This window comes from Zootoca vivipara, chromosome Z (genome assembly GCF_963506605.1).
Source record: "Zootoca vivipara chromosome Z, rZooViv1.1, whole genome shotgun sequence".
NCBI lineage: Eukaryota > Metazoa > Chordata > Lepidosauria > Squamata > Lacertidae > Zootoca > Zootoca vivipara.
In genome coordinates this window covers 46,482,565-46,492,908 of record NC_083294.1, presented here as the reverse complement: position 1 = coordinate 46,492,908, position 10,344 = coordinate 46,482,565, and positions in this window count along the sequence as shown.

Below are 10,344 nucleotides of genomic sequence, written 5' to 3'. Positions count from 1 at the left end.
GGGAAAACTTGGCAGCTATGACCTGAGGTAAAAAGAATCTTAGAAAACTTGTCACCATTGTCCAGTGGCTCCATTAAAATAATAGCAATTGTGAATGTTAGTAAGGCTAGAGTCAGAGTTCTAGGCACACTGATACACAGAGGTAAAGGCTCCTTGGTTTCAAGTGCACTGCAACAATGCTAATTTACTGACTTAAAGAAAAACAAAATCATTGTACTGTCTTTCTAACAATATTACCTGAAGCAATTCGTGATGATAAGCCACACACACACACACCCCAAATATCTAAAATACAAAATAAACTCCACTTTCATAGAACACTGAAAAATAAATGATCATTAAATATAGAGAATATGTGGTTTGGACCTAAATTAGTCATATCCACTCATTTGGATGCTTGTACTGTACTTTGATTATGACTAATCCCACAGTCATGGCTATTTTTTTAGAAAGAGGTGCCAGAACTCATCATGAACACCTCCTTTGTTCTCTTAGAATGGCAATGACATCCACCTTGCTTCCTTGACCATTAAAGATGATTTACAAACAACATGGAAAGGAGCAGTGGAAAATATAATAACAACTTTAGGTTTTAATCCACAGATCTTACTTGCCATGGGTTATGAAGAAACAAAAAAACAACATTAAACAGTGAGTGGTGGATACAGAATGACAGGTAGACCTAGCCAGATCCCCAAAATTCCTACATAGTGAAACTAGAAGATACTTGACTGCCCAAATGCCATACATAGCCAATCTTGAAATACCAAAACAGCGAAGGGCTTTTACCCTGGCCCGCTATCAGACTCTCCCTTCAGCGATTCAAGAAGGCCTCTATAGGAAGATACCTTATGTTGTGTATTGAGTCAAATGATTTTATATCTGTATTACTATTGTCTGTATTTGCATTAGGGTAAAGTAACTGCCTTTTGGTTCCAGAAGGTACAGCTACTATTGGTTCATTTAAGCTGCTGTATTTGGATCCCCTGTCTTATTGGTTTCCTCCAAAAGGCAGCACTGTGATTGCCTGATATTGCTCCCTCCAAAATGTATCCCAAAATGTATCCCTTTCTAGCTAGTCCCCGATCCCTATAAATGTAGCTTTCCATGTTGTGTGGAAATCGATGCACTGAGTCAATTGCCCCTTCCTGATGGGAGCGATGGGGATCCTGCTCCGGCAAGCAAATTATGATGCAATAAACGCTTTCGGGGGGGGGGGCTGTAATGGCTACTGATATAGCTGAGAAAACGAGGAAAGATGCTGTTCTCTCCCGTGTGCTCACTTTGGTGGGGAGGGGGTGGCCAAGTGGGTACGAACATGCAAGGCATGCCAAGAGGTGCGGCCAGAAGTGGCCAGAGCACCAGTCCACTGGTGGGAGCAGTCCAGGACTCCCTGGAGCCGGCTGCACTTAGATTTTGCTGGGCCATTCCAAGAGAAGGTCTTTTTGGTTATTGTCGATGCATATTCCAAATGCTTAGAAGTGGCGATGGTCCCTAGCATGGCATCAGCCGCCGTAATCAAGGTGTTGAGGCAGCTGTTTGCAACCCACGGGTTACCTGAGACCATCGTATCAGATAATGGGGCAGCTTTTGTATCCCAAGAATTCAGGGCATTATTGGCTGATAACTTCATAGGAGGGGTCACAACCATGCCCTTTCACCCATCCTCCAATAGGCAGGCTGAGCGCATGGTAAGAACAGCCAAAGAATCCATTGCACGCTTAATGGAGGGTAACTGGTCAGCTTGCATCGCATGAATGTTATTTTTGCAGCATGCAACGCCATGTACTGCAACGGGCAAGTCGCCAGCCGAGCTGCTCCTAGGTAGAAGGCTGGTAATGGTGCTGGATTATGTCCACCCAAATAAAATGCCAAACCATAATTCAAGAGCAACCCCCCAGGCTGAGACTGACACAACAAGGTATCTCGCCCCTGAAGATCTGGTCTGGGTGAGGAACTATTCACGAGGTCCGCGGTGGGTGGCCGGTGTGATCACCCGGGCTAGTGGACCTGTGTCCTATTATGTGACCTTGGAAAATGGGCAAGTTTGGAAGAGACATATAGATCAGCTGAGGCGCCGGGCACGCAGCAGGGTGGAGTCAGATGCGGATAATTCATCCCCGGCTAACGACGCACAGCTGCGAGACCAGAGTGGAAATGGCTCAGAGGTGCAGTTACCAGGGGCTTCAGCAAATGAACCAGGGTCCGCTAGTCCTCATGATGATGAGGTACAGGTAGTGGACCCTGAGCTGTCTGGGACTCCATCCGTTCCTGATGAAACAGCTATAGCAGCCGCTCCACCGCAGGTAACACCCAATCCAGTACCTGCGACACCTGTTGTCAGGAGATCAAGTAGAAGTCGTAGGACCCCACAGTACCTGAGGGATTATGTCTGCTGCGCTCACTAGGGGGCAGGAGGAGGTGTGTTGTGTATTGAGTCAAAGGATTTTATATCTGTACTAGCTGGCCCGGCCATGCATTGCTGTGGTTCTTTCCTATGATTCCCCCCACTGTCCGGACACATGACTTATCCTGTCCCCTCCTCCCCCCACCCCTGGTTCATCCCTGTGATGGGCCCCACCCTGTCCCGACCCATGAGCTATCGAGCCCCCTTTCCCCCCACCCTCGCGGCCCATCCATGTGACTGGCCCCACTCTGTCCTGACCCATGAGCTATCGAGTCCCCTTTCCCCCCCCACCCCTCCGGCACATCCCTGTGACTGGCCCCACTCTGTCCTGACCCATGAGCTATTGAGCCCCCTCCTCCCCCCATCCCCGTCTGAGCCCTCTGTTATCTCTGAGGAGTGTTGGCCCCTCCCCCTGTTTCTCCATACCTTGGCCCCCACCCTTGGAGAATGAACTGTCAGCTTCTGGGTTATGTTTCCCAGCATGCACTTTTGTCTGAGCCCTCTGTTGTCCCCGGGCTCCCTCCCCCCTGTATTTCCATACTTGGGCCCCCACCCTTGGAGAAGGAACTGTCAGTTTCTGGGTTCTATTTTCCCAGTATTTACTTTTGTCTGAGCCCTCTGTTGTCCCCAGGGACTGTTGTCACCCTCCCCCCTGTATCTCCATACATTGGCTACTGCACACGCATCATGAACATTTATATATATAGATAGATAGATGTTGTTGTTTTTTAAATAAGAACACGAGAAGCAGAAGTTATTATTGTTTATTTTTATTTTTGGGGTTGTCATTTATTTTGGTGGGTATTGTATGATTTGGGCATTGTTGTGTGTTTTGTGTTTTGTTTGTTTGTTTGTTTGTTTTGGTTATTTGGATTTTCTAATTTTGAAGTAGGTGTTTTGAATGTAGGATGTGGTGCTGTTTTGAGGACTTAAACTGGGGAGAGAAAGTGCATGGTTGTTTTTTTTAAAGACGCAGAGGCTGGCAATCAGTCATAGTATAAAGCCTAGGTTAAAAGGGGCGTGACTGCCCTTACTTAAAATGGCCCCCGTAGCCTCGCATGTGACACAACGCCCACTAAATTAAAAAGCAAAAACCCCTCGCCGTGCCCCCAAGTGCGTTTTAGGGGAAATGATGAATGACTGCCTAATGCTGCCAGGCATTTATTAATGCAGCCGCCAGGAGAGGCTTTGGGCTTGGGCTTTGCTGGTGGAATGGCCATTTTGGCGGTCGGCCTACTCATTTTTCCCTGCCCCCCCCACTGCTTTGGCTGACTCAGGGTCCTCCCCCCCCCATGGCTATGTGTTTCCCCCCTCCCTTTGTTGTGCCTCATCCCTGTGCCCCCCCCCCCTATTCTGTTTGTTTTTCCCTGCTTGGCAATGCTGTGGCCTATTAAAAAAGCAGGGCCTTGTTGCTGCAAAAGGACTGTTTTCAGTTGGTTGCTGTGGGATTTTGTGATGTCATCTGGCAGCGCAGCTGCTGGAGTCTTCAGACCTTCTGCTGGTGATGTCTAATTTGGGCGCCACTTTTTGTGTTTAATCATTATTTTAGGTGTGAAAGGTGTGCTTTTCTGGGGAAAAAATTACGCCAGATCCCTCCCTGGTGGGCAAGAGGAAATGCCCATGTGGCTCTGGGCAGCAGGAAACAATGGAACATTGTTGCAAGTATTATTGCAAGTATTATATAGATGTTCGAGCCAGGTTTATCCATCCCATTCTATCTAAATTCCCAGGGCGTTCAGAACAACACAGCATCTCCCTATTACTACAGGACGAAAGCCCAGAAGTCACATATTCAGTCGCCAGATTTTGTGCTGCCATGATAGATATTCGTCTATGATAAAAATGTCCTAAAATGAAGACCCATATTGTTAGATCTGTATTATTGAAGCCCCATCCCATATAGCTGTTTAACGAGTCCTTTTAATCCCTTTATTAGTTTTATCCACTCATTATTTATGCTTAATCAAGTATTTTATGTATATGTTTTAATCTACGGTTGGTTTTTGCCCCCATTTATTTAATAATTATTTGCTTAGATCCATATTGTTACGCTATTTATTTAAATGTTTTGGTTATGCTGGTCTGTGACCGAATAAAGGAAATTCATTCATGACATCCACCAGAGATGTGCCGGAACTGAGTTCTTATGAGTTCCCCCAAAGAAGAAGAAAAGCCCTGCCCACAGTCCATAATAGGGCCATATCTTTATTTGGCTCACCAAAACATCATATAATATACCTATGTCACGGGAATGCGGGAAGAATGCCTCTACATTTGGTAGCTAGAATATTAAGCCATGAGGTATGGGTGTAGCTGGGGGGGGAGGGGCAGCTGCCCCTCTCTTAAATCAAGTAAATAAACAGCAATACCTAGCTAAAAGCAGAAATAATTAGAATATTTGAAATTGAAATGCTCGCTGAGATACCGCAATCTCCCTCCCTAACGAACATTTCCCTAGAAAAAGTCAGTGCCTGCTTTTGCTAACTTATGATGTAACATATAATTTACTACTTTGTTGAAATGTGTGAGCCACTCTCTGCAGAACATCCAAATTTAGGATCCTACAGCAGTGGGTCTAACTCACGGGTCAGCAACCTTTTTCAGCCGTGGGCCGGTCCACCGTCCCTCAGACCATGTGGTGGGCCGGACTACATTTTTTTTGGGGGGGGATGAACGAATTCAGATGCCCCACAAATAACCCAGAGATGCATTTTTAATAAAAGCACACATTCTACTCATGTAAAAACACCAGGCAGGCCCCACAAATAACCCAGAGGTGCATTTTAAATACAGTGGTACCTCTACTTACGAATGATTCAACTTTTGAATGTTTCTACTTACGAACGGAGCTCCGTCCACCATCTTGGATGCTGTTTAGCTAGGATTTTTTTCTACTTACGAATTTTTAGATAGGGTTGCTTCGACTTACAATTTTTTTCGACTTACGAATGTGCATTCGGAAAGCATTAAATTTGTAAGTAGAGGTACCACTGTAAAAGGATACATTATACTCATGTTAAAACCCGCTGATTCCCGGACCGTCCGCGGGTTGGATTGAGAAGGCAATTGGGCAACATCTGGCCCCCAGGCCTTAGGTTGCCTACCCCTGGTCTAACTGACCATATCTATTGCTCAGCCAGGCACCACTTGTGCCCTGGAGCAGCCATTCAGTCCCTTGCAGAGAGTAAAGACCTGGCTAAGGTTGAGGATGACAAGGGAACATCTCAATGGGCTATGCTTACTGAGCTGCAATGGAAAAGAGGAGGAATTTGAGAACGAAGCACTGAAAAGCTTTTCAGCAAATCCAAGAAAACTTGTTTGAGTTTAGATTTTTTTAAAAATAAAATGAAAAAGGCATGTTCTTTGACATTTTTTGCAAAATATACTTGTTAACCACATGATGTTAATTTCTACTTTACTTTCTAGTTTTCAAATGACTGAAGATTTTGACACATTTTTCTGAGCACTTGGCGTCAAAAGAAAGTAATTTAAAACAACTGTTGTTGAGACATTTCATTCTGAATCTGCTAGACAGGGCCAGACAGGTGGGTGTCCTGCCCCCAGACAACATAAATCCTGGCTGTACCCATGCCAGGAAATCCAGTGGCATATTAACTCACATGAACAGGCAGAAACCTATATGCACCTCTCCGCCCCCCCCCACCATAGTAACTTCCATCTTTTTCTTTTCTTTTTGTATTTTAAATATAGGGGCTTGGTTTGCATGACATTGTGAGCCAGGCTTTCTGGGACTGTGTGAACATGCCAGCTCCTGGAGAGGATCTCACTTCTCCTTAACCACCAGCTGCAGCTAAGAACAAGCCTTGGCTCCAACTCAGGAGAAAGATACCCATGAGCCAGGGTGTTAACAGCATATGCTCGACCAAACCTTTCCTTAGTTACTACACTGAGCTAAAAGGACCAAGGAGAAACAAAGCAACTGTGATCTCCTTGGGAGCCCACGTGTTCATGCTAAACCATGGCTTGGCTTCATGCCACTTGTGAATGCAGCCATCCCATCGTAAGCTGGTGAAAACTGTGACCAGTAGGTGGATGGGGTGAAATACATGCCCTTTCTAGCAAGATCTCCAGTTACTTACCATAGTTTCTGTGGCAACACATGTACTTGGCCATCTAGTTAGTTATGGAAAAAGGTTTGTTAAAACAAGGAATCTACCAGGCAAAACTTGCCCACCATGCTTAACCTCTTCAGCAGTCTCTTTTTCTAGACTTGGGGAAGACCCCCAAAACCCATTTAGTTCAACCCCAATGTCATTATAATACATGTAAATGAAAGCTGCAAACCTAAATAGCAAGTAATGCTGGAATATGATGCACTTTGAACTCAGTGGGATTTGTTTCTAAGTAAAGATGCACAGAATTTGCTGGCTAGCACAACTTTACAACCCTTGCTAGTTGGTCTATAAAACAAGGACTCTAAAGTTGAGTGGCCATCTCCCTGGCCTTGGGTCTCCTTGTGCCCCTTCCAGAAATACCATCTTAAGTGGTGTAGTAGTCGTAGAGTAGTGGTAGAGACACCAGGAACCCCACAAAAACAACACATATAATTGGCAACCATAGCAATTTAATTAATAAGTTAAAGCTTTATTATCTCTCAGTTATTTTTATTCTGTAAACCACTCTGAATGGCTGGGGAATAAATAATAAAATTGTTGTTATTGCTCCAACTGGATTACAAGTGTGTGGGGAAATGTTCAAATGCTAAAATTGACAAGTATCATAAGAGGAAGGGAAGGCAAGTGGGTAATTATTTTGTTGAGAGATGGAGTCCTTTTATTATGCATTGGTGTGATAAAATGCAGGATAACACTAAGCCATAGAACCATTTTTTAAAAATCCTCTCTTTTTAAATATTTTTATCAGAGTTTTTCAAAGTACACAGTAAAAAGCACAAAAAAGAAAAAAGAAAAAAAGAGAATACAACAATAATAACACTACAAAGAAAAAACACAAAAAACACAAAGCCAAATTACTTATTCCTTATTCCCTTCACATTGTCTGTAGGGACCCCCTCGGGTCTCCCTCCCTGTGGTCCTTCAACAAATTTATAATTAGCAAATTCTATATCATTTTAATGACCTTGTATATCTTGTTTTTTAACTGTCATATCACATCTTATTATTTTCCACAGTTTATTTACAACTTAATTTCTATTCTAATAAATTACTTTAGCATATTTTTTGAGATATAATTTAAAATCTTTCCATTCTTCTTCCATCGTTTCTTCTCCCTGGTTGCGGATTCTTCCAGTCATCTCAGCCAATTCGATAAACTCCATCATCTTCATCTGCCAGTCATCGATCGTTGGTAGTGTTTGTAGTTTCCAGTTCTTAGCAATCAAAAGTCTTGCTGCCGTCGTGGCATACATAAAAAAAGAAACATTTTTCTTTGGAATCTCTTTCCCTACAATGCCCACTAGAAATGCTTCTGGTTTTTTAACAAATGTGTTTTTCAACACTCTCTTGAGTTCATTATAAATCTTATTCCAGAAGTCACTTACTAGTGGACACGTCCACCACATGTGGTAAAAGGAACCTACTTCTTTCTTACATCTTCAACATTTATTATCATGATTGTGGTAGATCTTTGCCAATTTTACTGGTGTAAGATACCATCTATACATCATCTTCATTAAATTTTCTTGTAATAAACTACACGCAGTAAACTTAATATTCACATTCCACAATTTCTCCCATTCCTCAATCATAATATTACAACCCACATCCTTTGCCCACAAAATCATAACATTATTTGTTTGTTCATCTTTCGTATGCCACTCAAGCAACAATTTATACATTCTGGAAAGTATTTTCGTCTTAGGTTCTAACAATTCTGTTTCCAACTTTGACCTCTCTGATTGAAAACCAAGTAATCTATCCATTTTGAACACTTCATTTATCTGGTGATATTGGAGCCAATCATCTAATTTACATTTCAGCTCCTCATAAGTCTTTAACTTAAATTGGTCTCCTTCTTGAATCAACAAATCTCTATATTTCGGCCAACTGGTTTCCATATTTACTCTTTTACGAACCTTGGCCTCCAATGGTGATATCCATTTAGGTGTTTTTCTTTCTAACAAGTCTTTGTACCTGGACCAGACACTATACAAAGATTTTCTAATTATATGCGTTTTAAAGCCTCTGTGGGCCTTTACTTTATCATACCATAAATATGCATGCCAGCCATAAACATTATTGTAACCTTCTAAATCCAGAATATCTGTATTTTCCAACAAAAACCAATCCTTCATCCAGCAAAAGGTAGCTGCCTCATAGTAAATCTTTAAGTCCGGCAGGGAAAAGCCTCCTCTTTGTTTATCGTCAGTAAGTATCTTATATTTTATTCTTGGCTTTTTCTCTTGCCATATAAATTTCGATAAGACCTTTTGCCATTCTTTAAAACAATTTGTGATGTTTGGAAGTGAGAGCTGGACCATAAAGAAGGCTGATCGCCGAAGAATTGATGCTTTTGAATTATGGTGCTGGAGGAGACTCTTGAGAGTCCCATGGACTGCAAGAAGATCAAACCTATCCATTCTTAAGGAAATCAGCCCTGAGTGCTCGCTGGAAGGACAGATCGTGAAGCTGAGGCTCCAATACTTTGGCCACCTCATGAGAAGAGAAGAATCCTTGGAAAAGACCTTGATGTTGGGAAAGATGGAGGGCACTAGGAGAAGGGGACGACAGAGGACGAGATGGTTGGACAGTGTTCTCGAAGCTACAAACATGAGTTTGACCAAACTGCGGGAGGCAGTGGAAGACAGGAGTGCCTGGCGTGCTATGGTCCATGGGGTCACGAAGAGTTGGACACGACTAAACGACTAAACAACAACAAAACAATCTGGCTTCTCAGTTATTGGCAACGATTGAAATAAAAACAACATCTTTGGCAATACATTCATTTTCACAGTAGCTATACGGCCCAACGGAGACAATTTCAAATTAGTCAAAGTTTCTAAATCTTTCTTAACTTCATTCCACATTTTGACATAATTGTCCTTAAATAGATTCAGATTCTTTGAAGTCATGTTTACACCAAGATACTTTACTTTCTTAACAAAAGACAAACCAGTTGCTTCTTGTAATTTCTCTCTTTCCTTATTATCCAAATTTTTATCTAACACTTTGGTTTTTGATTTATTCAATTTAAAACCTGCTACCTTTCCGAATTCTTGAATTACTTCCAGAGCCCTTGAAACACTGGACTCTGGGTCCTGTGTTTCTCTTCAGATCGTATAAATCTTTCGCCTTTTACTAAAAATCCTCTTTTAACCCTCCTCTCTCTCTCTTCTTTGTCAAATAAATTGATTACTTTGTATATTTTTGCATTTACAATTGGAACTTTTGCTAATGTACTAAAACATAAACTTTTTAAAAATTAAGTATCAAATCATTGATGCAGCAATAAATTCCCAATTGTTAATGAAAAATGTGATGGCAATAAGCATTAAGAAAAAGGGGTTCTTTCTTTGTTTCTTCTGTCTTTTTAAAAAAGTTAGTTGTTTTATCTTAAAATTTTAAGTGTTGATTTTGGTTGCTTGGTTGCTTGAGGTAGGGAGGGTGTGTTTTTGTGTGTGCAGGAGGTCTGGGCTATTTTTGTCTTAACAGAAGAAAACACCTCTTGTAAATTATTCAGTTGTGTAACAGAACAAGATTCATTAAGGCAACAAACCTCTACACATTTTCTTGGGAGTAAACTCTATTTAACTTAGTGGGACTTCTTTCTGGGTAAACAGACATGCTTGAGAGGGCTACTGTCAGCTTTTGTTATTTTTCAGCAACAAATATATTTTAGTATATCTTTTGCTTTATTTTTATTCTTCTTTTATTCTTCTGTTAAAAAGTAATAAAAAGGAAAGAGGGAGGAAAGACCCCCATTTTTCTTTAGTCCCATTTGCTACATATATATCCTGA